Genomic DNA, 25,704 nt, shown 5'->3' with positions numbered 1-25,704 from the left:
ATTGACCTGGCAGGTAAGACCAGAAGCACTGTAACACTGTGCTTCCAATGCCCAAACCACAGAGTCAATTCAGGAGGATACCATGGTCAATGGTATCAAAAGTCGATGAGAGATCGAGCAAAACACTTCCCCCATCCCTCTCCTGATAAAGGACATCCATCAGGGTGACCAAGGCTGATTCAGTCCTGTAACCAGGTTGAAACCCAGACTAGAATTGGTCTAGATAATCAGTATCCTTCAAGATTGCCTGCCATTGCTCCACCACGACCCTCTCAAGTACCTTCCTTAAGAAAGGGGTATTTGTGACTGGGTGGTACTTGTCAAATACCATTGGATCCAGACTGGGTTTCTTCAGGGGTGATCACACTACTGTCCCTTTAAGGACAGAAGGAACTACCCCTTCATGGAGGGATGCATTGACCATTCCCTGGACCCACCCAGTCATAACTCCTCAGCTAGTTCTTATTAGCCAAGAAGGGCAAGGATCGAGAGGGCATGTGGTCAGTCGCATTGCTGCAAGCACCTTGTCCATGTCATCAGGCCACAACAACTGAAATTGATCTCACAAAATCAGGCACGTGGCATCAGACACCTTGACTGGAGCTGCGCTAACCACACTATCAAGTTCGCTGCAGGGACAAGTGATTTTGTCCTCAAAGTGCAATGCCAAAAGGTCACAGTGGGTCCTTGAGTGGACCAGGGCTCCCTTCACTGGAGACAGTGTTAACAACCTTCGGACCACCCAAAAGAGTGAAGTATGTCCTTTTGACTCTCCTGAATCCCCACCATTCAGCTTAATTAGTTAACTTCAGGTTGTAAGATTATAACAGAGGCCTATGTACTTTCTCTACACCAAGGGTGGGCAACACAGAAACCCCACTTCCCCCTGGGGAAAATTATTCTGGAGGCAACTGAGGCAACCTCAGTGTAGAGCCAGTGTGGTGTAGTGGCTAGAGTGTTGGACTGGAAGCCGGGAGATCCAGGTTCTAATCCCCACTCAGCCATGGAAGCTCACTGGGTGACTTTGGGCCAGTCAAACTCTCAGCCCAATCCACCTCATAGGGTTGTTGTTGTGAGGATAAAATGGAGGAGGAGGAGGAGGAGGAGGAGGAGGAGGAGGAGGAGGAAGACTATGTATGCCACCTTGGATTCCTTAAGGAGGAAAAAGGCGGAATATAAATGCAATAAATTAAAAAAAAAACCTGGGGGTGGTCTGCGGGGCAAAAATTGCCCCTGCTCTACACCATGCATAATTTTCTACACCTATAACATGTCCCCGTTACTTGACTTTTTTTCTAAACTAAACAGCTTCAAATAGTGTAACCTTTCCTGACAGGGGACTTGCTCCACCACCTAATCATTTTGGTTGCCTTTCTCTGCACATTTCCCAGCTCTACAATATCCATGCTGAGGTTCAGTAACCAGAACTGCACACAGTATTCTAACTCTGTGCAAATTAGGGATGTACGAAAGTCACTTTTCCTTTTCGGGGATTCTGTTAATAGTGGGGGGGTGGCGTTCCGTCCCTCCCCCCAGAATCCTCGACGGGTGGGGAGGCGATCCGGTCCTCCCCCCAGAATCCTCGACAGCTGGCTATGCTCTGCGGTGGCTCCACAGAGCAACCGGCCAGGCCCAGGCCAGGGCCGTCCACAGCCGGATTTCCGGCCGCGGAGGGCTCTGGGTAAAAAACAAAACAAAACGCGTATGCAAATGGCAGCGGCTACAGCCGCCGCCATTTGCGTTCCTTATTTTTCCCCATCTTAGTCTACGTAAATATTTACGTAGACTAAGACGAAGAAAAGAAAGGGGAACACAAATAGCGTAGTGGGTGCTACGCTATTGGGGGAGGGACACAGATTGCAAATGGCAGCAGCAGCAGCCGGTCAGAAGACCAGCCACCGCCGAAGCCACCGCTGGAGCCACCGCCGTCCGAAACATCCGCCCCAGGTAAGTCTCGTCCGGGGGGGGATCCGTGGGGGGGGGGGCAGGCCGTTCTGCGATGGATTTCGGGGGGCCGAATGCACTGGCATTCGGCCTCACCGAGATCCGTCATGGAATTCTCTGACATCCCTAGTGCAAATACCATAGATTTGTCTAAAGCCACTATGATATTGGCAGTTTTATTTTTGATCCCTTTTCTAATGGTCCTTATATGGAATTTGCCTTTTTCACAGCTATCACACATAGGTTTGGTGTTTTTCCTGAGCTATCCACTACAACTGCAAGATCCCTTTCCTGGTCAATTATCATCAACTCTGAACACATCCGCATCTATATTGCGTTAGGATTCCCACCCCCGCCCCCAATGTGCATCTCTTTACACTTACACTGAAGCGCATTTGCTATTTAATGGCCCATTTACCCAGTTTGGAGAGATCCTTTTGAAACTCTTCACAATCCTTTTTTGTTGTTACCACTCCAAATAATGTGGTGTCATCAGCAAACCACTTTCCCACCTCGTTGCTTACCAGACTCCAGATAATTTATGATCAAGTTAAAAGAAAGTTCAAGAGCCTCGTGTGGTGCAGAGTGGTAGGCGGCAGTATTGCAACCAAAACTCTCCCCACGACCTGAGTTCGATCCCAGAAGAACCTGGGTCCCAGGTAGCCTGCTCAGGTCGACTCAGCCTTCCATCCTTCCGAGGTCGGTAAAATGAGTACCCAGCTTGCTGGGGGAAAGGTAGTCACGACTGGGGAAGGCAATGGCAAACCACCCCGCTACAGTCCGCCATGAAAACGCCAGTGGAAGCGACGCCCCATTAGGAGTCAGCAATGACTCTGTGCACAGGAGGAACCTTTCCTTTCCTAAAAGAAAGTTCTAGTTTCAATACCAATCCTTTGGGACTACAGTGTTTACACCCTCCATTGTTAGAACTGTCTTTATATTCCTGCTCTCTGCTTCTTGCTGTTTAACTAGTTACTGATCCATAAGAGGACCCATCCTTTTATCCCATGACTGCTAGGAGCATTTCCAGAAGGACTTTGTCAAAAGCTTTTTGAAAGTCCAAGTACACAATGTCCTGCTATCCATGTGTTTGTTGACACTGTTGAACAACTTTAAAAGGTTAGTGAGAGAGGGCTTAACCTTTGAAGACACTAACTCAAGGATCTTTGCCTTTTTATATCTTATCCCCAAAGCCCAGTATCTTTTATGGCAGAAAAGGAGAAAACTGTTTTACAGAGTTTCCATTATAATACATCCTTGAAATGACCATCTCAATGTCAAATTGAGGTCATTTTGACCAATGGAGATAATTTTTAGTGGAGGAAGGTTTTTTTAATTGTTTAGTTACAATGTTTGTTAAGTAGAGCTTGATATTACTGCAAATCTGCAACACTCTTAAGTAGAAAAGAAAAACATTAAGCAGCAGATCACCATTCTAGTCAGCATTAATGAAGATATCATAATAGAAATACATTTAGGGCGCAATCCTACCCAGATATGTGGCCACCTCCGAATGCGGAGGCGACTGCTTATCCAATGCAGGGCAGGAGAAGCACAGAGGGTATCGTCCCCTCTGTGCAGCCGCCCTGCATTTGCGGCTGGACAGCCGATTTCGGCTGTCTAGCTATGGGACCTCAGAGCATGGGAAGCAGTAGCCGGATGACACATAGGATGTGTCGTACCAGCATTTCTGACTTCCCTGCCCTGACATGCCCCCAGGAACACCCCATTTTTGCTGCTCCATGCTCCTCTTCCAAGCATGGCATGCGGGGCCATTCCACACTGCCTACGAGGCAGCGCAGGAGGGGGGACGTCAGTTCTTGGGGAACTGACCTATCCTATAGCGATCTAACTGCTGACTAGCAGCCATAAGATTGCGCACCTATACAAGAGTTTTAGCCTATAGTAAGTTAGCATGTCAACAATAAAAATTATCTTGTTATTTGCAAATTTATATATTCTTGGTTTGGAGCCAATGTTGCGTGAGCAGAGGTCCACCTACACAGCAGGAATTCTGCTTGTGCAACAGGGTTTCACTATTCTCTCCTCCCCCTACCATCACCTGCAGCCCCCTGCACAGTCCCCAGATCTGCTTTGAAGGATCCCGTACCCCACTTGAGCAGATTTGGGGGAGGCACGGGGGACCTACAGGGAGGAGGGGAAATCCATTCCACCAGTCTCCCTTCTGCTGGTGAAACAGCTCCATTGGATACAACCCCTTGTTTGTAAAATATTACTCTCTTAATAGTAACAACTTGATATGAACTCAAGCTACTACCCACCCACAATTAGCTCAGTAGTGCCAGCTACTAATAATTAATGTCAGATAGAGTAACTGTATGGATTTCTGAAAAGCCAATGTTTTATATTTTTTTCATAAAAGGAGATAGCATGGCTCTACAAACATGATAATTAGTTTTTCATTAAATTGTAATGCAGGATATGTATCTGCACCACCCAAAGTGTTTGATGTATGAGAATATATACATCTCATCAATGAGGTAAGGGAAGAAGTAATTTTATTTTATTTATTTATTTTATTGCATTTATATCCCGCCTTTTTTCTTGTTGCAAGGAACCCAAGGTGGCTTACATGATCCTCCTCCTCTCCATTTTATCCTCACAACAACCCTGTGAGGTAGGTTGGGCTAAGAGTCTGTGACTGGCCCAAAGTCACCCAGTGAGCTTCCATGGCTGAGTGGGGACTAGAACCCAGATCGCTGGGCTCCCACCTCACCCTTAGGTATTCAGAGTAAGGACAATGCTTCCTAGCCTAATCCTGGATTGGCTTCATGACAACTCCACACAACCCATCAGATTTGATTATATAGTAGAATACAAAAGCCACTTCAGAGTGAAGTTCCTGCCTTCACTCTGACCTGGTTTTGTGATGTTATCATGTAGATGAGACAAGAAACATCTGCTGCAAGCTGAGGAAAAACCTACAAAAGACAGAGTGAAGGATGTTTTCAGGAAATGTTTTGAGTCACCAGAAGACACTGCTTTTGTTCTCAAAATTCTTATGGGTGAATATTTGGCACAGCCCTTGCTGAACCAGGAAGACAGGATGCTCCCCTGAAAATACATATGCACACTCTGTCATACACTATCTTACTTGCTTTTTCTGTATAAATTTGTATGATCCACACAGAGATAACTATGCACATGGTTGGCATGCTGAGTAACACAAAACAGAAATAATGCTGGCTTTAAAATAGCCACATATGCATCTCATTTAGAGAGAGAGAAAAATCTATACTGTAATTAAGAAAAGCCACAGAGGGAGTATTAGGTACAAATTAGTTTTGTTTACTGCAGAACTAAGGAGGAAAAAGTAACATTATTTAGTTAAAGAAACTGGTGTGGGGGAGAATTCAAAGACACTAAAGTGTTGGTCATGGTCCACTAAGAGCCAAGGAAAACATGAATGTAGCATTTTACAGATTAACAAATAGTTTTTAAGGACAGTTCAACATATATTAAAACACATAGTTACCTCTTCAAAGCTGTAGGAAAGGCTAAATTGTGTTTTTTTTTTCCAGGGTTTCAGGAAAACAATTACTGACTCACAGTCGCCAGTGCACTGAACCATCAAATCCTTGGCAATTCATTTGTCATTGGTTGTTTTGGAATACAAAATAGAGAGGAGAGCCTATAAAATGACAATACAGAAAAACTTGTATTACAGTTGGAGGAAGAAATGTTTCTCCTTTTAACTTCTTGTATTCAAATCAGTGTGCTTCACACACAGTGAGTGTCAAACTACCGGTGACACTCAGTCATACACTCCAGAGCTGCCTCTGGAAGCTGCAACCAGGAGCAGTCCCCTGTATCTTTTTTCCTACAAGGAGAGAAGCAGCTTGAATGAGGATGAGATGATTTTGAGAGGAGAAATGGCCAAGACCCCCTCCACTGCTAACATCTTTATTCTCTTCTGATTGCAGCTTCTAAGGACTGTTCTGGGTAAAATTAAAAAAAAAAAAAAAAAACAGGGAAAACTTCCATGAGATTGAGTTTCGTATGTAGTTTGAACCTCAGGTGTTACATTAATGGGTAAGTTAAAAAGAAACATGGGTCACAGTGCAATCCTATGCAGTGAGAGCCAGTGTGATGTAGTGGTTAGAGTGTTGGACTGGGACTCAGGAGATCCAGGTTCTAGTCCCCACTTGGCCATGGAAGCTCACTGGGTGGCTTTGGGCCAGTCACTGACTCTCAGCCTAACCCACTTCACAGGGTTGTTGTGAGGATAAAATGGAGAGGCAGAGGACCAGGTAAGCTGCCTCGAGTTCTTTGCAAGAGGAAAAAAGGTGGGATATAAATGTAATAATAAATAAATAAATGTAAGTCCCACTGCATTCAGTGGGGCTTATTCCCATGTAAGTGTGTATAGGATTGCAGCCCCATTGCATATGTTAAAAAAAAAAAAAAAGGATGTGTAAAAGCCCTGTGATGAGTACTTCTTCTTTTTTTAAGGATTTTGTCAGGGATTCTCTGACTTGGATTCTTTCATCGAGCAGGGGGTGGGACTCAATAGCCTTATAGCCCCCTTCCAACCCTACTATTCTATGATTCTATGATTTCCCCCCTCCCCAGTGTCACAAGCTTTTGTTGCTAGGAACATAGGATGCTGCCCTTGGTTCTTCTAGCTCAGTATTGTCTAAACTGACTGGCAGCATCTTTGTGGGGCTAGAGACATGTTGTAAGATTTTCCCAGCCCTGCTTGGAGATGCTGGGGATTGAACCCAGGACCACTGGCATGCAAGCACGTGGGCTATGGCCAAACTACAGCCCTTCCCTCTTGCCTGAAACTAAGCAATACGTTTAGTTCCTTTATAGCACTGGCATGGTGAGATCTCCCTTGAGGATGCATTCGCAAGCAGGAGATCTCTTCTTACCAAAACCGTACCAGCAAAACCATGGTGAGCTATCAGGAAAATGGCCGTTATGTGGGAAGTTAATAGGAGCAACACAATGACAAGCCCTGGGCAGCCCAGGATTTCCTCAGTTTATCCTGCCCAGCTGTTAGGCCCTTTGCTATGGTCTGCGCAATGCTTTTCTTAACCAGGAATGAGTGCTACTTTCTACCTTTATGTTAAAAGGTAAAGGTGTCCCCAGCCAGTCGTGTCCGACTCTAGGGTGCGGTGCTCATCCCCGTTCCTAAGCCGAAGAGCCAGCGCTGTCCGAAGATGCTTCCGTGGTCACGTGGCCGGCATGACTGAACACCGAGGTGCACGGAACGCTGTTGCCTTTCCCGCCAAAAGGTACCTATTTATCTACTTGCAATTTCTTGCTTTCGAACTGCTAGGTTGGCAGCAGCTGGGACTGAAGACGGGAGCTCACTCCGTCACGCGGCACTCGGGTCTCGAACTGCTGACCTGCTGACCTTCCAGTCTGCAGTTCAGCGTCTTAACCACTAAGCCACCGCAGCCCCTACCTTTATGTTACTTATTCATTAAATTTATAAATCTTGCTTCCTGCCTACCAGGTGCCTGGGGCAGTGTACAATAAAAACTTATCATAAAGCCAAGAAACACAAGAGCAGCAGCCATATAAATAAACAGATAGTATACAATAACATTTCAGAGTGGCATTAAGATAGAATGAGATAAAACATTGCACACCATTATTTAAAAGCCCATGAGGAGGAGGGAATTGTCTTTACTGCCCTTTTCAAATATAGTCATGAGGGAGCCAATCTCACCTCCTTTGGGAGGGAGTTCCACAGTTGGGCTGCTGTGACTGAAAAGGCCCTGTCTAAAGTACCCACTAACCTAGCCTTTCTAGGAGATGGGACGTACAACCCATTATATTGAGTTATCCTGTCCTGAGGATTGGTGGCATCAGGGAACTGGTGCTTGCAAAATATTCCATTTATATCAGGCTCTGTCGAGTTCCAGCAGCATCTGGAGCCTGGGTCAGATGGGACCTCCTTAGAAGAGGAGGGGGAGCCCCCTGCAGACCCCAGTAGATGTGGACCTCGGTACATACTTTGTACTGGCAACTGTCCAGTGGACAACATCTATGAAGGACACTCAAGTGCTGGATCCCACTAGGGATGTACAAATCCTACTCACCCGTCCATTCCAGGGCATCGGCGGTGGAGGGAGGCGCTCCGTCCCTCCCCCCAGAATCCTTCCCAGACCAGCTCATTTGTGTAGCAGCCGCCATTTGCATCCCTGCTCTTTGCCGTGATAGGCTACGTAAATACTTACAAAGCCTATCATGGCTGACTGCAAGCACGCAAATGGCGGCCGCTACGACAGCCGCCATTTGTGGCCACAGCAGCCCGGCAGTGGCTGGCCAGGAGACCAGCCAGAGCCACTGCCACCACCACATCCGCTGCCAGGTAAGCTCCATCCTCGGGGTATTCTGCGGGGTGGCGGGGGGGAGGCCATTCCGCCACGGATTCCGTGTTGTCTCAAGCAAATTGCAAAGCAAATTTAGAGGGGCTGCAGACATTTTGAGGTAAGTTAAAACCATGTTATAAGGTGAGTGAATTTTCTTGGAAGGGCCTCAGACTTCTCCAAACCAGAGCAATTTGGGCTATTTCAGGTGCAGCTGACTAACAAGAGAATATAAATATATCATGTTTCAAAAGCCCAAGACAAATGTGACTGTTTATCAGAACTTTCTTAAACCAGACTTATCTCACTCACTGCAGGTTGTTGTTCAGTCGTTCAGTCATGTCCGACTCTTCGTGACCCCATGGACCATAGCACGCCAGGCCTTCCTGTCCTGCGCTCTCTCCCGGAGCGTGCTCAAGTTCATATTCATTGCATCCGTGATGCTATCTAGCCATCTCATCCTCTGCTGTCCCCTTCTCCTTTTGCCTTCAGTCTTTCCCAGCATCAGGGTCTTTTCCAGGGAGTTTTCTCTTCGCATTAGGTGGCCAAAATATTTCAGCTTCAGCTTCAGTATCTGTCCTTCCAATGAGCACTCAGGGTTGATTTCCTTTAGGATGGACTGATTTGACCTCCTTGCAGTCCAGGGGACTCGTAAGAGTCTTCTCCAGCACCACAGTTCGAAAGCATCAATTCTTCAGCGCTCAGCCTTCCTTATAGTCCAGCTCTCACAGCCATACATTACTACTGGGAAAACCATAGCTTTGATTAGACGGACCTTTGTCGGCAAGGTGATGTCTCTGCTTCTTACTATGCTGTCTAGGTTGGCCATAGCTTTCCTCCCAAGGAGCAAGCGTCTTTTAATTTCATGGCTACAGTCACCGTCTGCGGTGATCTTGGAGCCCAAGAAAGTAAAATCTGTCACTGCTTCCATTTCTTCCCCTTCTATATGCCAGGAAGTGATGGGGCCAGATGCCATGATCTTCGTTTTTTTAATGTTGAGTTTCAAACCAGCTTTTGCACTCTCCTCTTTCACCCTCAACAAGAGGCTCTTGAGATCCTCTTCACTTTCTCCCATTAGGGTGGTATCGTCTGCGTATCGGAGGTTGTTGATAATTCTCCCAGCAATCTTAATTCCGACCTCTGATTCATCCAACCCGGCATTTCTCATGATGTACTCTGCATATAAGTTAAATAAGCAGGGTGACAATATGCAGCCTTGTCGTACTCTTTTCCCAGTTTTGAACCAATCGGTTGTTCCATGTCTGGTTCTTACTGTTGCTTCTTGACCCTCGTACAGGTTTCTCAGGAGACAGGTAAGGTGGTCTGGTACTCCCATCACTTTAAGAATTTGCCACAGTTTGTTGTGATCCACACAATCAAAGGCTTTAGCGTAGTCAATGAAGCAGAAATAGACGTTTTTCTGGAATTCTCTTGCTTTCTCCATGACGCAGCGAATGTTGGCGATTTGATCTCTAGTTCCTCTGCCTCTTCTAAACCCAGCTTGTACTTCCGGTAGTTCTCGGTTCGCATACTGCTGAAGCCTAGCTTGTAGGATTTTGAGCATCACCTTGCTGGCATGTGAAATGAGCGCAATGGTGCGGTAGTTTGAACACTCTTTGGCGTTGCCCTTCTTTGGAATTGGAATGTAAACTGACCTTTTCCAGTCTTGTGGCCACTGTTGAGTGTTCCAGATTTGTTGGCATATTGAATGCAGCACTTTAACAGCATCATCCTTTAGGATTTTAAATAGCTCGGCTGGAATACTGTCATCTCCGCTAGCTTTGTTGTTACTAATGCTTCCTAAGGCCCACTTGACTTCACTCTCTAGGATGTCCGGCTCAAGTTTAGTGACCGTACTATCATGGATATCAGGGACATTCAGATCTTTCCTGTATAGTTCTTCTGTGTATTCTTTCCACCTCTTCTTAATCTCATCTGCTTCTGTTAGGTCCCTGCCTTCTTTGTCCTTTATCATGCCCGTCTTTGCACAAAACGTTCCCTTGAGATCTCCAATTTTCTTGAAGAGATCTCTAGTCTTTCCCATTCTGTTGTTTTCCTCGATTTCTTTGCATTGTTCATTTAAGAAGGCCTTCTTGTCTCTCCTTGCTATTCTCTGGAACTCTGCATTCAGTTGGGTATATCTTCCCCTTTCTCCCTTGCTTTTCGCTTCCCTTCTTTCGTGAGCTACTTGTAAAGCCTCATCAGACAGCCACTTGGCTTTCTTGCATTTCTTTTTCTTTGGGATGGATTTCGTTGCTGCCTCCTGAACAATGTTACGGACCTCCGTCCATAGTTCCTCAGGCACTCTGTCTATCAGGTCTAATCCCTGAAATCTATTCCTCACCTCCACTGTATATTCATCAGGGATATGATTTAGGTCATACCTGAATGGTTTAGTGGTTTTCCCGACGTTCTTCAATTTAAGCCGAAATTTTGCAAGAAGCAGCTCATGATCTGAGCCACAGTCAGCTCCAGGTCTTGTTTTTACTGACTGTATGGAGCTTCTCCATCTTTGGCTGCAAAGGACATAATCAATCTGATTTCGATATTGACCATCTGGTGACGTCCATGTGTAGAGTCGCCTCTTGTGCTGCTGGAAAAGAGTGTTTGCTATGATCAGCATGTTCTCTTGGCAAAACTCTATTAGCTTTTGTCCTGCTTCATTTTGTACACCAAGGCCATGCCTGCCTGTTATCCCGGTGATTTCTTGACTTCCTACTTTAGCATTCCAATCCCCTATGATGTAGAGGACATCTTTTTTTGGTGTTAGTTCTAGAAGGTGTTGTAGGTCTTCATAGAACCGATCAACCTCAGCTTCTTCAGCCTCAGTGGTTGGGGCATAGACTTGAATTACTGTGATGTTGAATGGTTTGCCTTGGATTCGTACTGAGATCATTCTATCATTTTTAAGATTGTACCCCAGTACTGCTTTTCCCACCCTTTTGTTGACTATGAGTGCTACTCCATTTCTTCTAAGGGATTCTTGCCCACAATAGTAGATATAATGGTCACCTGAATTAAATTCGCCCATGCCTGTCCATTTTAGTTCGCTGATTCCCAAGATGTCGATGTTCAATCTTGCCATCTCATGTTTGACCACCTCCAGCTTACCTTGATTCATTGATCTGACATTCCAGGTTCCTAAACAATATTGTTCTTTACAGCATCGGATTTTCTTTTCACCACCAGACACATCCACAGCTGAGTGTCCTTTCAGCTTTGGCCCAGCCGCTTCACTCTTTCTGGCGCTACTTGGAAATACCCCCTGCTCTTCCCCAGTAGCATATTGGACACCTTCCGACCTGAGGGGCTCATCTTCCGGCATCATATCTTTTAGCCTTTTGATACGTTCCATGGGGTTTTCTTGGCAAGAATACTGGAGTGGGTTGCCATTTCCTTCTCCAGTGGACCACATTTTGTCAGAACTCTCTGCCATGACCTGTCCATCTTGGGTGGCCCTGCACGGCATAGCTTATGGCTTCACTGAGTTACGCAAGCCCCTTCGCCACAACAAGGCAGTGATCCATGAAGGGGCACTGCAGGTTACTTCAAAGAAAAGGGAGGAAGTTGCATGAGGCTATAGGGATTGCCCTTGGCTCACCTATTCATTTGGTAGAGAATGGGAAATCCTTAGTCCAGTATTGTAGGCAAAATATCACTCTGTTCTCTAGCCTTTCCCACATCCTTTGCCCACCCACCTCCACCCTCCGCAATCCTGGTCCAAGCTCTCACCATTTGCTGGATAAAGCACCAGGCCATCAAAGCAGGGAGGGAGCCTCTAGGCAGACTGAAACAATGCGAGTGCATGCAATGCAAAAATATACTGCTTTCCTCCCTTATCAGTCATTGGGAATGAATAGCGACAAAAAATTACAGTCAAGAAAAAACAAAGAATGGATTAGAGATCTGATTTATATATTGCACACTTGAATATGTAATTCAGTCCTGCACCATTAAACAAGAAGCATGTGGGTTGAACACACAATATATTTACTTCCTATGGGATGGATACAGATTTAAGCTGTATCAAATGTGCTGGCAAAGATCCCAACAAATTGCATGGAGGGACCTTCCATGAGCAGAGGCCTTACTCTCAGGAAGGTCCCTTCCTCTCGCAGAAGGCAGATCCTGCATCCTACCCTGTATCAGTATTTCCCCTCCCTGAGGGCTGTTAGTGCTGCCATGAGGAGTAAGTAGATCAGCTTAACGCAGACGGTACCAGTGTGGCATAGGACTGAGCCACATGGAAGCAGGTTCCAAATCCTACAATTTCATTTTCTGTGTGCAGAAAAATATGCATAAGTAGCACCACTCCATGTGACTACCCATCTGTGTACTGTGGTCAAGTAACACCACTCCATGTGGCTATCCATCAATGCACTGTGGCCAGTTGAATATTCATTCACAAGGACAAATGTTCATGAATCTTTAAAACCAGAAATCCCATGATGCACGTTGACTTTGAGCAGAAACACACATGCAGAAGCAACGAAACCAGGTGGATTTCAAGGGAATTGAGCCAATAGATTTCCCACAAGAGTCCATTGCTTTGGCTTGGAAATTCTTCCTGAGACTTTCACACACATAACTAACTGGGCCTGCAATTTTAGTTTTCATCTTGAAATCCGATACAACTGGCTCTCCTTTGAGAGTTTGTCATGCCACTATAGAAACACCTTTGGTGGATGCAGATTTTTGCCTTGTGTATAAAGGTTGTGTTATGTCCCTAATAGTTTTAAAAGGCTAGAGAACAGCCTTCACACAGTGTGTGTAAGAGACACAGGCGGAGAAGGAGAAGATAGTGACCATTTGTTCTTATAGCTGTGCTACCTTTTGGCAGACTTTTTTTTTTTTAAAGTAAAACAGGAAGTCTGGCTTCAGTAAGTCTTATCTTTTGTTTATAGTTAGATAAAAGCAAAAGAGGAATGTCAGACTTCACAGAGTGAAGCTGGTGGCTTACAGCATAACCTCCAGACTCCCATGGCAGGGTAAGAGAAGGACCACACTGTAAATATGCATGTTAGTGCAGGCAATCAAGAGCACATATTACTAGCAGTGAAGAACTGGCCAGTACTAGATAATGGCTGTGTCCAGATGTAACACTAAAAAGACTCCTCTCCTCCCTTCCTCCAGCACAGCTGCAAGGAAGAGATCAGATGTGTTTTTCAGTTCACTGTATCATCCAAACTGGGCTAAACTTTTGTTTGTTTTAACTATGGTTTGTCCAAACAAGCCAACTTCAAACCATAGTTACCTGATTTGTTCAGGTAAATCATAGTTAAAACTAACTGCAGTTCCTGGTTTGGATGAAACAACTAACTGTCAGTTGAAAATGGAAGTGGATGCTTCCAGTCTCTCCTTGCAACTGTGTCAGTGCAGATCGAAGGGGCGGGGGGGGAGAGAGAGAGAGAGAGAGAAGTCTCATGTACTTAATGGTAAACTATGCCATCTGCAGAAGCCTTAACCTTGATAATATAGTTGGTATTCTTAGTAGTTCACTCTTCCTTCGTCTTCATTCATTCATGTAGGATAACTTCCTTCGTGTCTGAGCATGGTACTACAGTTTTAGACATATGCTGTTTCTGTGCAACATCAGCATTACAGAAATTCCAGGGAGTAGCCAATAACTTTAGCCTTTAAAAATACTTTCATACATGTCCAGATTATTCTAGAAGAATCATATTCAGGGCCATTTTGGATGCGACCCTGTCCACATATTCACAAACTGGGTATAATGAACCCATAAAAGAGGAGTGGTCACAGCTACTGTCTGCTCCGGACCCCCACATGTTCATCATTCCTGTGTGTTCAGAGGCGATGCAGATAACATGTTATGCATGCACAGTATCTGTTTGCATGAGCAGGGACCCTGAAAAATGTAGGGGCCTTGATCTTAAGCCTGCCTGTGTAAGCTCTATAGCAGGTCTGGGCAGAAGGCAGCTCTCCAGATGTTTTGGACTTCAAGTCCCAGCATTCCTGATCATTGGCCATGCTGGCAGTGGTAGGGACGTGTGAATCCTCCTGGGTCCAGTCTGGGGGATGTCCGTTATGGGGAAATCCAGCCCTCTTGGGGCTTGATGGATTTCCTGGAGCCCCCAGCTGAGCCTGCAGATTTCATCTAAATTTGTCCCTTTAAAAATGGGAAGATACATAAATTGCATAAGCAATTTGTGTATCTTGGGCAAATTACAGCTGTAATTAGCACATTTTACACAAATTGCAGCCATAGAGTGCTTTGTGATGTGTAAATTGCAGCCAAAATGTACGTAAACTAAGCACGTTATGGCCGTAATTTGCGTAAAATACACGAATTACAAATGTAATTCGCCCAAGATAGATAAATTGCATTAGGGATTTCTGTATCTTGCTGTTTTTAAAGGGGAAAATTTAGACAAAATCTGCACATAGTGAACAACCCTCCTGTACTCCCTGCCGGTGCCAACACCAACAGGGAGAGCTAGTCCACTGCAGATTTCAGAGGTTAGATTCCTAAGAATCCAACCCCATTTCAACCCATTGAATTTAAATCCATTAAATCATTAGGCAGGGGATTCTGTGAGCTGAAGAACAAAACATCTGGAGAGCTACCATCTGCCCACTCCTGGTCTATATGAATAATGAGTTCATGGAAGTCAGAGTATGGGAATGACCCCCCTTCAACCATCACACTTTCAGTGGCTTAGGTTCTGTGGATGGAAGGGAGTTCCATTCACAGAATGGGACTCTCCCACCTCCACTTTCCCCTCCACCCCAAAAAGTCTGCTTTTGAAGGTTATGGGGCCCCCTGAAACAGAGTGGCATATGCCACAGGGAGTTGCAGCAAGAAGGGAAAATAGCCAGAAATCTTGGACACTACAAGTGTCTTCTGTCTTTGCAACACCACCTTTAGACTAAAGCCATTGTATGCACTTTCCAAACTTATGAAATGGGCTAATAAGTAGGATGATTGACTTGCATTTCTTGTTGACAGCACATCTCTGTCTCATCTGAAAGTTCCCTTTTATTTATTAATTAAAAGGTTTATATACCACATTTCTTAAAGATTCAAAGCCATTAAGAGCATCGAAAATGCAATTTAAAATAAATAAATACAAATTAAAAACCAATAAATACAATATTAACAAAACAACAATATTCCATTTATTTAGTGGTGGGTCATAGGCCATTCACATATACAGAACAAGTAAATAACTAAAACATATTAGGGCAGATACAACATCAGGTCAAAATCTAAAATGGTTACTTAAAACTAAATATATTCACAGAATATTATTTAAAATTCATTTGAATTCATTTAAAAATATAGTGCTTTCTCATGTAAAGGAATAATTATGATCTGAAAGTTAAAACAGCAAAAAGACCATTAAAACAAGGCATCCCCAAAACAGTCAACTATGTTGTCAGAAATGAATTTTGCATGAATTTTCGATGCTGCCAAAGTTGGTGGCGGAACGGCCTGCCACCCCCCCGCCACCCCCCAGGATGGGACTTACCTGGGGCGGACCTTCCTGGTGGCGGCAGCTCCAGCAGCGGTTCAGCGGTGGTGGAGCGGCGGCGGCAGCCAGTCTTCCAACCGGCTGCCACTGCTGCCATTTCCAGGTTTTTGTTGTGTTTTTTTTAAAACGTGATAGGCTACGTAAAGATTTACGTAGCCTATCACAGCTAGATTTTAAAAAAACACCATGATAGGCTACATAAATGTTTACGTAGCCTATCACGGCTGACTTAAAAGAAAAAAAAAACATGCGCATATGCAAATGGTGGCGCCCATGGGCGCCGCCATTTGCGTTCCTTATTTTGGCACATCTTAGTCTACGTAAACATTTACGTAGACTAAGACGGCGAAAATAAGGGGAACGCAAATAGCGTAGACGCTACGCTATTTGCGTTCCCCTTATTTTCGCCGTCTTAGTCTACGTAAATGTTTACGTAGACTAAGATGTGCCAAAATAAGGAACGCAAATGGCGGCGCCCATGGGTGCCGCCATTTGCGTACGTGTGTTTTGTTTTGTTTTGTTTTAATCAGCCGTGATAGGCTACGTGAACATTTACGTAGCCTATCACGGCTGACTGAAGGGATGCAAACGGCGGCAGCTATGGCCGCCGCCATTTGCATCCCTGCTAGCCAGCAGCCGGATGTCCGGCTGCTGGCGGAGCCGGCTGGCGGCTCCGCAGAATCGCTGCGGAGCACGGACGGCCGGCCAGGATTTCAGAGGGGGAGGAACGGAGCGCCTCCCCCCCCCCGGTGAGGATTCCGGGGGGAGGGACGGAACACCTCCCCCCGCACCATCAGCATAATCCCCGAAAGGTAAGTGCCTTTCGTACATCCCTAGTCTCTGGAGCATCACAAATACATAAATGTTGAGCCAGAAGAATTTGAGAATACCTGCCATCAGTCATTGCTGTTGGCATAGTTTGAAAATGAAGATCTGTAAAAGCTTGCCTATGTTTTGGGAAAGTAAGCTTTGTCAAATAGGCAGCTCTTTGGTGGTCATATTTGTAAAACCTGTACCATTTTGAAATTTTCAGTTATTGAGTGCTCAAACTACCGTATAATTGCACTCATTTCACATGCCAGCAAGGTTATGCTCAAAATCCTACAAGCTAGGCTTCAGCAGTATGTGAACCGAGAACTACTGGAAGTACAAGCTGGGTTTGGAAGATGCAGAGGAACTACAGATCAAATCGCCAACATTCGCTGGACCATGGAGAAAGCAAGAGAATTCCAGAAAAACGTCTATTTCTGCTTCATTTACTATGCTAAAGCCTTTGATTGTGTGGATCACAACAAACTGTGGCAAATTCTTAAAGAGATGGGAGAACCAGAACACCTTACCTGTCTCCTGAGAAACCTGTATGAGGGTCAAGAAGCAACAGTAAGAACCAGACATGGAACAACCGATTGGTTCAAAATTGGGAAAGGGGTACGACAAAGCTGTATATTGTCGCCCTGCTTATTTAATTTATATGCAGAGTACATCATGAGAAACGCTGGGTTGGATGAATCACAGGTCAGAATTAAGATTGCCAGGAGAATTATCAACAACCTCAGATACGCAGACGATACCACCCTAATGGCAGAAAGCGAAGAGGATCTAAAGAGCCTCTTGCTGAGGGTTAAAGTGGAGAGTGCAAAAGCTGGTTTGAAACTCAACATTAAAAAAACGAAGATCATGGCATCTGCCCCCATCACTTCCTGGCATATAGAAGGGGAAGAAATGGAAGCAGTGACAGATTTTATTTTCTTGGGCTCCAAGATCACCGCAGACGGTGACTGTAGCCATGAAATTAAAAGACGCTTGCTCCTTGGGAGGAAAGCTATGGCAAACCTAGACAGCATAGTAAGAAGCAGAGACATCACCTTGCCGACAAAGGTATGTATAATCAAAGCTATGGTTTTCCCAGTCGTAACATATGGCTGTGAGAGCTGGACTATAACGAAGGCTGAGCGCCAAAGAACTGATGCTTTTGAACTGTGGTGCTGGAGAAGACTCTTATGAGTCCCCTGGACTGCAAGGAGGTCCAATCAGTCCATCCTAAAGGAAATCAACCCTGAGTGCTCATTGGAAGGACAGAGACTGAAGCTGAAGCTGAAATATTTTGGCCACCTAATGCGAAGAGAAAACTCCCTGGAAAAGACCCTGATGCTGGGAAAGATTGAAGGCAAACGGAGAAGGGGGCGGCAGAGGATGAGATGGCTAGATAGCATCACCAATGCGATGAATATGAACTTGAGCACACTCCGGGAGAGAGCGGAGGACAGGAAGGCCTGGTGTGCTATGGTCCGTGAGGTCACGAAGAGTCGGACATGACTTAACGACTGAACAACAACCAGGGAAACACTATGACCAAAGATACATTCACGAAGTCTCTCTTTTGAATTCAGAGTAGAAAATGCATCAACTGAGGTTAAATAGGATTGTAGTAAATTATAATATCTTGAGCTCCAGCATGTACAATTTAGCAGCTGTTCATAACATAATTTAGACAAAATCCAGACAGAAGATTCTTTTAGAGTTCTCCAGTAATAATTAAGGCACAGTGGATATGAGCTGTAATGGAGGGAAGACCAACCTCCTCCTGAACCAAGGCAGGAGGCAAAATTAAAAGTTTTCTGAGAAATCTATTTTGAAGGGCCTCCAATTTGACCATTAGAGAGTCATCCTAATGGTCCTAATTGGAATCCTAATTGCATTCCTGCATTGAGCAGGGGGTTGGACTCGATGGCCTTGTAGGCCCCTTCCAACCCTACTATTCTATGATTCTATGATCCCAACCCCAAATTGCAGCCCCACATAAAATTTGGGCAATTACCTTGTTTTGAATAATTTTCAGAGCTAGGTCAACTAAACCACCTCCTGCAGTATGATAAAATTTAAGAAAGGCTCCAGTAGTTCTTAAGGACGTCACGTTAGTTTCTTCTGCATGAGCTTTCCAGGAAAGATTTTCTGTAAAATGAATGCCAAGATATTTCAATTCCCAGCACTGATCAATCTGATGGCTGTCAATGGACCATCGGAAGTGGGAATGTCTCTTTCCCAACACCATCACCTTCGTTTTAGCATAATTAATATTTTACCTTTCTTTAGTGCAATATTGACTAGGCTTAGACAGCAGCCTACTTAAACCTATATAAGTGAGTGATAATAAAATCATATCATCAGCATATAGGAGAATAGAAACTTTTTTTGACCCAATTTCAGGAGGAAAAAATTCTGGCCCAGGTAATGTTAGAACTATATTGTTCAAATATAAATTAAAAAGCAGTGGAGCCAAAAGGCACCCTTGTTTAACCCCTTTATTGGTGGGGATGGGTTCAGTTAATGAACCAGAAATCCTCACTCTTACTCTGGCAGTTGTATTGGAACAGAGTTCCTTAATTAAAAACAAGAGATGTTTATTAATATTAGTGCTGGCCAATTTATGCCACAACTGCTTTCTATCCATTGAATCAAAGGCTGCAGCTAAGTTGACAAAGGCAACATGAAGATGTTTAGTAGGTCCTACAATACCTTGCTGGGCCAAAAAATAAAGAGTCGGGTACTTTGGCCTTTCCTGAAACCAGCCTGTTTTGAATAGATAATGCCATTAGAAGACTCCCAATCCTCCAGCTTGTTTAATAACATTTTACAATATAGCTTAGAGTCAGTGTCCAAAAGACGTATCGGCCGATAATCATTAGGATCCTGCTTATCACCCTTCTTGTATATTGGGACAACAATAATCTGTTTCCAACCAACTGGGAATATACCTGTACTGTTAATTTGAGTAAACGCTTTGGCTAATATTGAAGCCCACCAGTCAGGAAAATACTTGTATATTTCTAGGGGCATCATGTTTTCTCCTGGGGCCTTGCCCAGAGATAGGGATGCAATAAGATTCTTTATCTCAGTTACAGTAATGGGGGGCGGGGCAATGAGGTAAATTAGTGGCTTCAGGAGCAGTGGGGGAGTTAGTTCCCACAATGGTGGATCCATGAAGTGTACTGAAATGAGTATGCCATTCACCTGCTGATATTTGCCCAACTATTAAAGATCTAACCACACCAATACCAAAGGAAACGATATCCCAAAATTGGGACTCCTTCTTTTCCCTTACAGCCAGGCCTAACGGTTGCCATTGCGATTTAGCATATTTCTCCTTTTTTGTTTTAAAAGTACCTTGTAAGATCACCTCAGAGACATTAAGTAGTCCGGAGAGATAATTGCTTTATTCCTAAATGCCTGGCGAGAGTGATTCATTAATATTTTCCTGGCAACTCTGCATTCTTGGTCAAACCATCTATTGATTACTAATCTGTTAGGATTGCACTGTTTATTACAAACCAACTAAAGTCTGAGATTTTGGATAATGGTTTGATAAGCTTGTAGAGTATCTGAATCAGAGTCCAGGATTCTTTGGCAAGGCAATTTAAAAGTAATGCTCTCTGGTGTCTGGGAAATAAAGGACCCAAGGTTGACCAGCATATTCTCCATTCCCCGAAATGAACTCCATCCAAGTTTTGGAAGGAATGAGGAGGAGAGAGATTTAGGAGATCAGATGTTAGCAACTAGGGGAAGTGATCACTTTCAGCCCTGTTGTCAACCTCAAAACTGTATATGTCAGGCAATACATTGACAGAAATTGCCATATAATCTATTGTACTGGTACCCCTGTTAGTCAAATAGATATGGGTGCCCATAGTCTTATCATAACAGGTCCCATGCAAGCATTGTTGGTTATGCAAAAATAAAACATCTAGGATGTTTTAAGCCTGGCTTAAAACCTCAAGCCTGGCTTATTTATAGGTTTATCCTGGGAAACTCTATAAGTAAATGTTGGGAGATTCCTCCATGGTTGGTGCCATCCACTTGTTTAAACAGGCCAACCCCGATTCTTGCATTAAAATCCCCACGTAACAGAAATCTTATATTGGTACACTGGAACTCCAGAAGGGTAAGGGTTTCAGATAAGCTATTCCAAATGCTATTAGGATCTAAATCTCTGGATAGGGTAGGTGGGAAATAGAGATTTATACGGATAAAGGAGCCTACATACTTTCCCTTAATAAAAAGGACCTGTATATACTGCTCAGAAATACTATTCAATGGTCATATGTCAGCTTGCAAATCAACTGAAATAAATATAGTAAGACCTCCACTACCATGACCTTTTATACTAGTTTTTACAGCCGGGACAGAGAATGAATGAAATCCCTGAAGAGATGGTAAATTAGTTTCATGAGCCCATGTTTCCTATAAACAAAGAATCTTAATTTTTTGTAGATAAATTGCAAACTCTGCATCATAAAACTTGTTTCCCCAGCCCATGATATTCCAAGAAAGTATATGTAATTGTCAAGCTGGTGTAATTAACAACAGTGTAAACACAGCCAGTTAAAACAATATTAAGAACAATATTGTCAACCGAAAGCCTGATGCAAGAGGCTTCACAACTTCGAATCTTTGAAGGTCATGCCTGAATTAGAAAAAAACACATCGTGGAGAAGCCCCGATTCTGTGAGGATAACACCTTAATTTAAAAAACATCCGGAGCGGGAGATAGGAGGGGGTAAAACTTAATCTCATTTGAAGGGATAGAACAACCCCCTGCTCAGTGCAGGAAGCCTGATTCCCAGGCAGTCGCCCATCCAACTACTGACCGGGGCCGACCCCGCTTAGCTTCCGAGATCAGACAAGTGCGCGCACATCCAGCCTTTTGCTTGTTGCTGAGGAAACAGGGGCTGCTGAGGAAGCTGTGTGATCAGTAGCCGGAAGAAGACATGGGGCCGTTGAGAGCTGTGATTGGACAGGAGGGAAATACAAACACTGCCATATATGGACAGGCGGGGGAGGGGACTACGGCCTGATATGGTAGCGAAGGCAGAAAATCAGAGCACATGAAGGGGAAATACCGGGATATTAGGGTATTGAAAGCAGGAGCACGGAAGTGGGAAATTCCGGTTCCAATTCGAGGCAGGTACTGCATAGTGTGAAAGGCGGACAGTGAAGCCTCACTGGAAGTGAAAAAAGGGGGTAAGTGTAGATCCAGCCTTGGCATTTATCCCTATTAAATTTCATTCTGTTGTTTTCTGCTCAGAGCTCCAGTCTATCAAGATCACTTTGAATTTTGTTTCTGTCTTCCAAGGTATTAGCTATCCCGCCCAATTTTGTGTCATCTGCAAATCTGATCAGCATTCCCTGCACCTCCTCCTCCAAGTCATTCATACAAACGTTGAAGAGCACTGGGCCCAGGACTGAGCCCTGTGGTGCCCCACTTGTTACCTCTCCTCAGTTTGAGAAGATCCCATTGATAAGCACTCTTTGAGTCTGATCCTGTAGCCAACTGTAGATCCACCTGATGGTTGTTTCATCTAGCCCAGTTTTAGCTAGTTTGCTCATCATGATATCATGGGGCACTTTGTTGAAAGCTTTGCTGAAGTTTAAGTATATTATGCCCCCAGTATTCCCACAGTCCACAAGGGAGGTTACTTGATCAAAAAAATGAGATCAGATTTATCTGGCAGGATTTGTTCTTGACAAATCCATGTTGGCTTTGAGTAATCACTGCATTGTTTTCAAGGTGCTTACATACTGACTGCTTTATAATCTGCTGCAGAATTTTCCCAGGGATTGATGTCAGACTGACTGTAGTTTCCAGGTTCTTCCTTTTTACCCTTTTTGAAGATAGGGACCACATTAGCCCTCCTCCAGTCATCTGGCACTTCACCCGTCCTCCATGATTGCTCAGAGATAATAGACAGTGGTTTTAAGAGCTCTTCCGCCATTTCCTTTATTACTCTAAGATGTAGTTCATCTGGCCTTGGAGATTTGAACTCATTCAAAGTAATTAGTTCTAACATTATGTGGGCCAGAATTTTTTCCTCCTGCAATTGGGTCAAAAAAAGTTTTTATTCTCCTATATGCTGATGATATGATTTTATCACTCACTCACTCATATAGGTTTAAGTAGGCTGCTGTCTAAGCTTAGTCAATATTGCACTAAAGAAAGGTAAAATATTAAGTATGCTAAAAGAAAGGTGATGGTGTTTGGAAATTGCTACCTGTCAGGATGTAATACTTGGAATACTGTGTCTAGCTCTGTGGCTCCAGAGTAGCAAAATTCATTACCTGTTGTTGTTGTTGTTGTTAACTTAAGAAGGACCACTTTCTCAGGACCTCCTACATATACATCATTTTGTTCTCCACTTCAGAGGTGCCAAAACAATATAAGGTGTGTGCCTGCCACTCTCATGGGTTGCCAGAAATTATATGAGGATCTCATAACTGGATCATTCTGTGCCTCTCTTCCCCAGGCATAATAAATTATGACACTGCCTTTGAAACAGCACCAAAACAACTTACAGTATACCATCTCATTCTTTACTGCAGTGATAGGACAAGCCCTTTTAATATTGATGGTGCTCAAAAAACAGTCAATGAACTACTTTTATGTGAAGATTATTTTAAAAAAAAAAATCATTTGCCTAATCTGTTTTTCTGCAGTTTAAATACCCTGGCCATGATCCAGACAATTTATTTTAAGTGCAGAAACCCTAATAAGTAGAAGGAAGTGAATCCAATAATATTCTTAATTCAGATTTATTACCTGGAACCTTTAAAAAAACATCCTTTCTTAAAGGGACATCACCTCTGCATGAGAAGCTTAAATTACCAATATGGTTCCCTCTTTAAATTGATTGCCTTCTCATGGGTGAGAGGGTATATAGTTCTGTTAGGGTTTACTTTTGGAGAAAATTAAAGCTATAGAAGAAAACAGTTACAGAAGACATGGTTTAAGCAAGGGGTGGGGAACCCATGAGCCTCCAGATTGTGTTGGACTCCAATTCCCATTAGCCCCAGCCAGCATGGCCAATGGTCAGGGATGATGAGAGTTGTAACCCAACAACCATTGGAAGGCCAAGGGTACCCAAGCTCTTGTTTAAGCTTTTGGGTTGGATCCAGAGTTCATCGTACTTAGAGTAGATTTGTTGAAACTAAGTCGTAACTGTCTTAAGTCCCATTTATTTGAATGGGTCTGCTTTAAATATGACTTAGTCTGCATCCTACCCAATATGCTGCATTTGGCTAATTTTGAGTGTCTGTGTGAATGGTTATTTCTGCTGTGTAGCATGAAGGATGTTGCTCATTTCTTACAGTGGAAACAACTGTGCCTATATGGATATTCTGATTTGATTATCAAAGTGATATGCCCTAGTAGTAGTTGTATTGTTCTTTATTAAATTTCAAAATAATAAAAATATAACTACAAATAAGAACTCCTCCACTAACAAATGCTGCCCCATTCATTCTAATGGAAACAGTACATACTTTTTTGCGTGTGGATCCCCTAAATGAATTAGGTTTAAATTTCACAAGAGTTCGGCAGGACTCTGGATCAGCGACACCATTTTCGTCCCCAAGAGGACAGAATGAACCATTTTTCCTCCTCGCTATTACATCGTTTTAAATATTTCAAAGAATGTACATCTGATCTACCTTAATCTTCTTTTCTTCAGGCTGATATCCATATCCAGTTATTTCAGCCCTTCTTATGCCTGGAATTTATAACTGGTGACTATCTTTACAGCCTTCCATGGAGAGAAAGGGCTGTGAAAGCCACTTCAGGCACAATGCTACACATGTTTACACAGACAAAAGCACTACAACTCCCAACATCCCCCAGTCAGCATGGCTGGCTGCAGAATGTTGGGAACTGTGGGGCTTTTTTTCTGTCTAAATATGCATAGGATTGTGCCCTTAGAGAATGAAAAATCCACAGGCATCCCCTAATTAGAGAATGAAAAATCCAAAAGCGAATTCTACTTCAAGCACACAGTTGTTGTGTTCCATCAAATTCAGCTCCTGTTAGCTGAGCATCACAGAGGTTTGTATACAAGAATTTGAGACATATGAAGACTGATGTTACAAGCCTATGTGTTTAGATGCAAATTGATTCTTCGAAATGTGTTTGTCAAAGATTAACACCTCCCAGACGCAATACAAACAAGGGGCTAATTATAAAACCTTACAGCTGCTATTTATATTTTTCTTGTGATCAATTTGCCTTGCAGAGACATATAAATAAAGAGCTGCAGTATTTATACGGGCATGCTTCTCAGGTTGGGGAGGCATCATGCAGTTTACAATGCGTAAATATTGGGTTGGATGCAGACTTCATCGTGCTTAGAGAAGACCACTTGAAATCAATGAGGCTTAATTTAGTCATGGCTAAATTAAATCTTATTGATTTTAATGGGTCTACTTTAAGAATGATGAAGAACATAAGAAGAGCTGAGATGGCTCAAACCAACAGCCTACTTAGTCCACCCTTCTGGACTAAGTCCACCAGATGCCCATGGGAAGCCCGCAAGTAGGGCATGAGTGCAATAGTACCCTCCCACTGTTGTTCCCTAGTAACTGATACACAGACACATAGAGTATTTGTACACCAGATTAAATCCCGCAATTTTACCGGGGCTTTCTGCCTCTGTTTTAAATGAAGGATCATGATGAATTCCCTTTACACGTGCTTCCCTCCCCGACCCTTATCTGTGTTGTTCTATCTGTTTCATTATATAGCCACTAGATGGCGCTGTGATCCAGCTCATCTTATTGCAGGAGGATTTCCTCTTTTCACAAGGGAACTCAATGAGCTGTAATTTGATAGTTCACTATCTCTGATCCTTGTAAAAATGGGATAAAGGTCATTTAGCATGGGAGATGCCCTGGAGGTCAACGATGACGTCATGGAAAGGACCTGAAAACTTCCCTCAGTAACCAATCTCAATTGCAGGATAAAAGGCTCATGCAGAGAAGCCCATACTGCCTCTGATACTGGAGGCAGAATATTGCCACCATGACTAGTGGTCACTGACAGCCTTATTTTCCATGGCTAAGTCTAGATTCAACCCATTCCTTGTAAATGGCCTCCTATG

The 25,704-nt window shown here is 43.8% G+C and overlaps 1 pseudogene; it reads right to left on the bottom strand.

Moving 5' to 3' along the window:
• Positions 1-19,957: 19,957 nt before the first annotated feature.
• Positions 19,958-21,097, bottom strand: LOC146355038 (uncharacterized; annotated as a pseudogene).
• Between the last annotated feature and the right edge of the window lie 4,607 nt (positions 21,098-25,704).

This window comes from Heloderma suspectum, chromosome 2, assembly GCF_057233095.1.
Source record: "Heloderma suspectum isolate Gila_16-S chromosome 2, 16-S_ref, whole genome shotgun sequence".
In the NCBI taxonomy this organism is placed as follows: domain Eukaryota; kingdom Metazoa; phylum Chordata; class Lepidosauria; order Squamata; family Helodermatidae; genus Heloderma; species Heloderma suspectum.
Note: the sequence above shows the minus strand (reverse complement) of the source record. Positions and strands in the feature narration are given on the sequence as shown.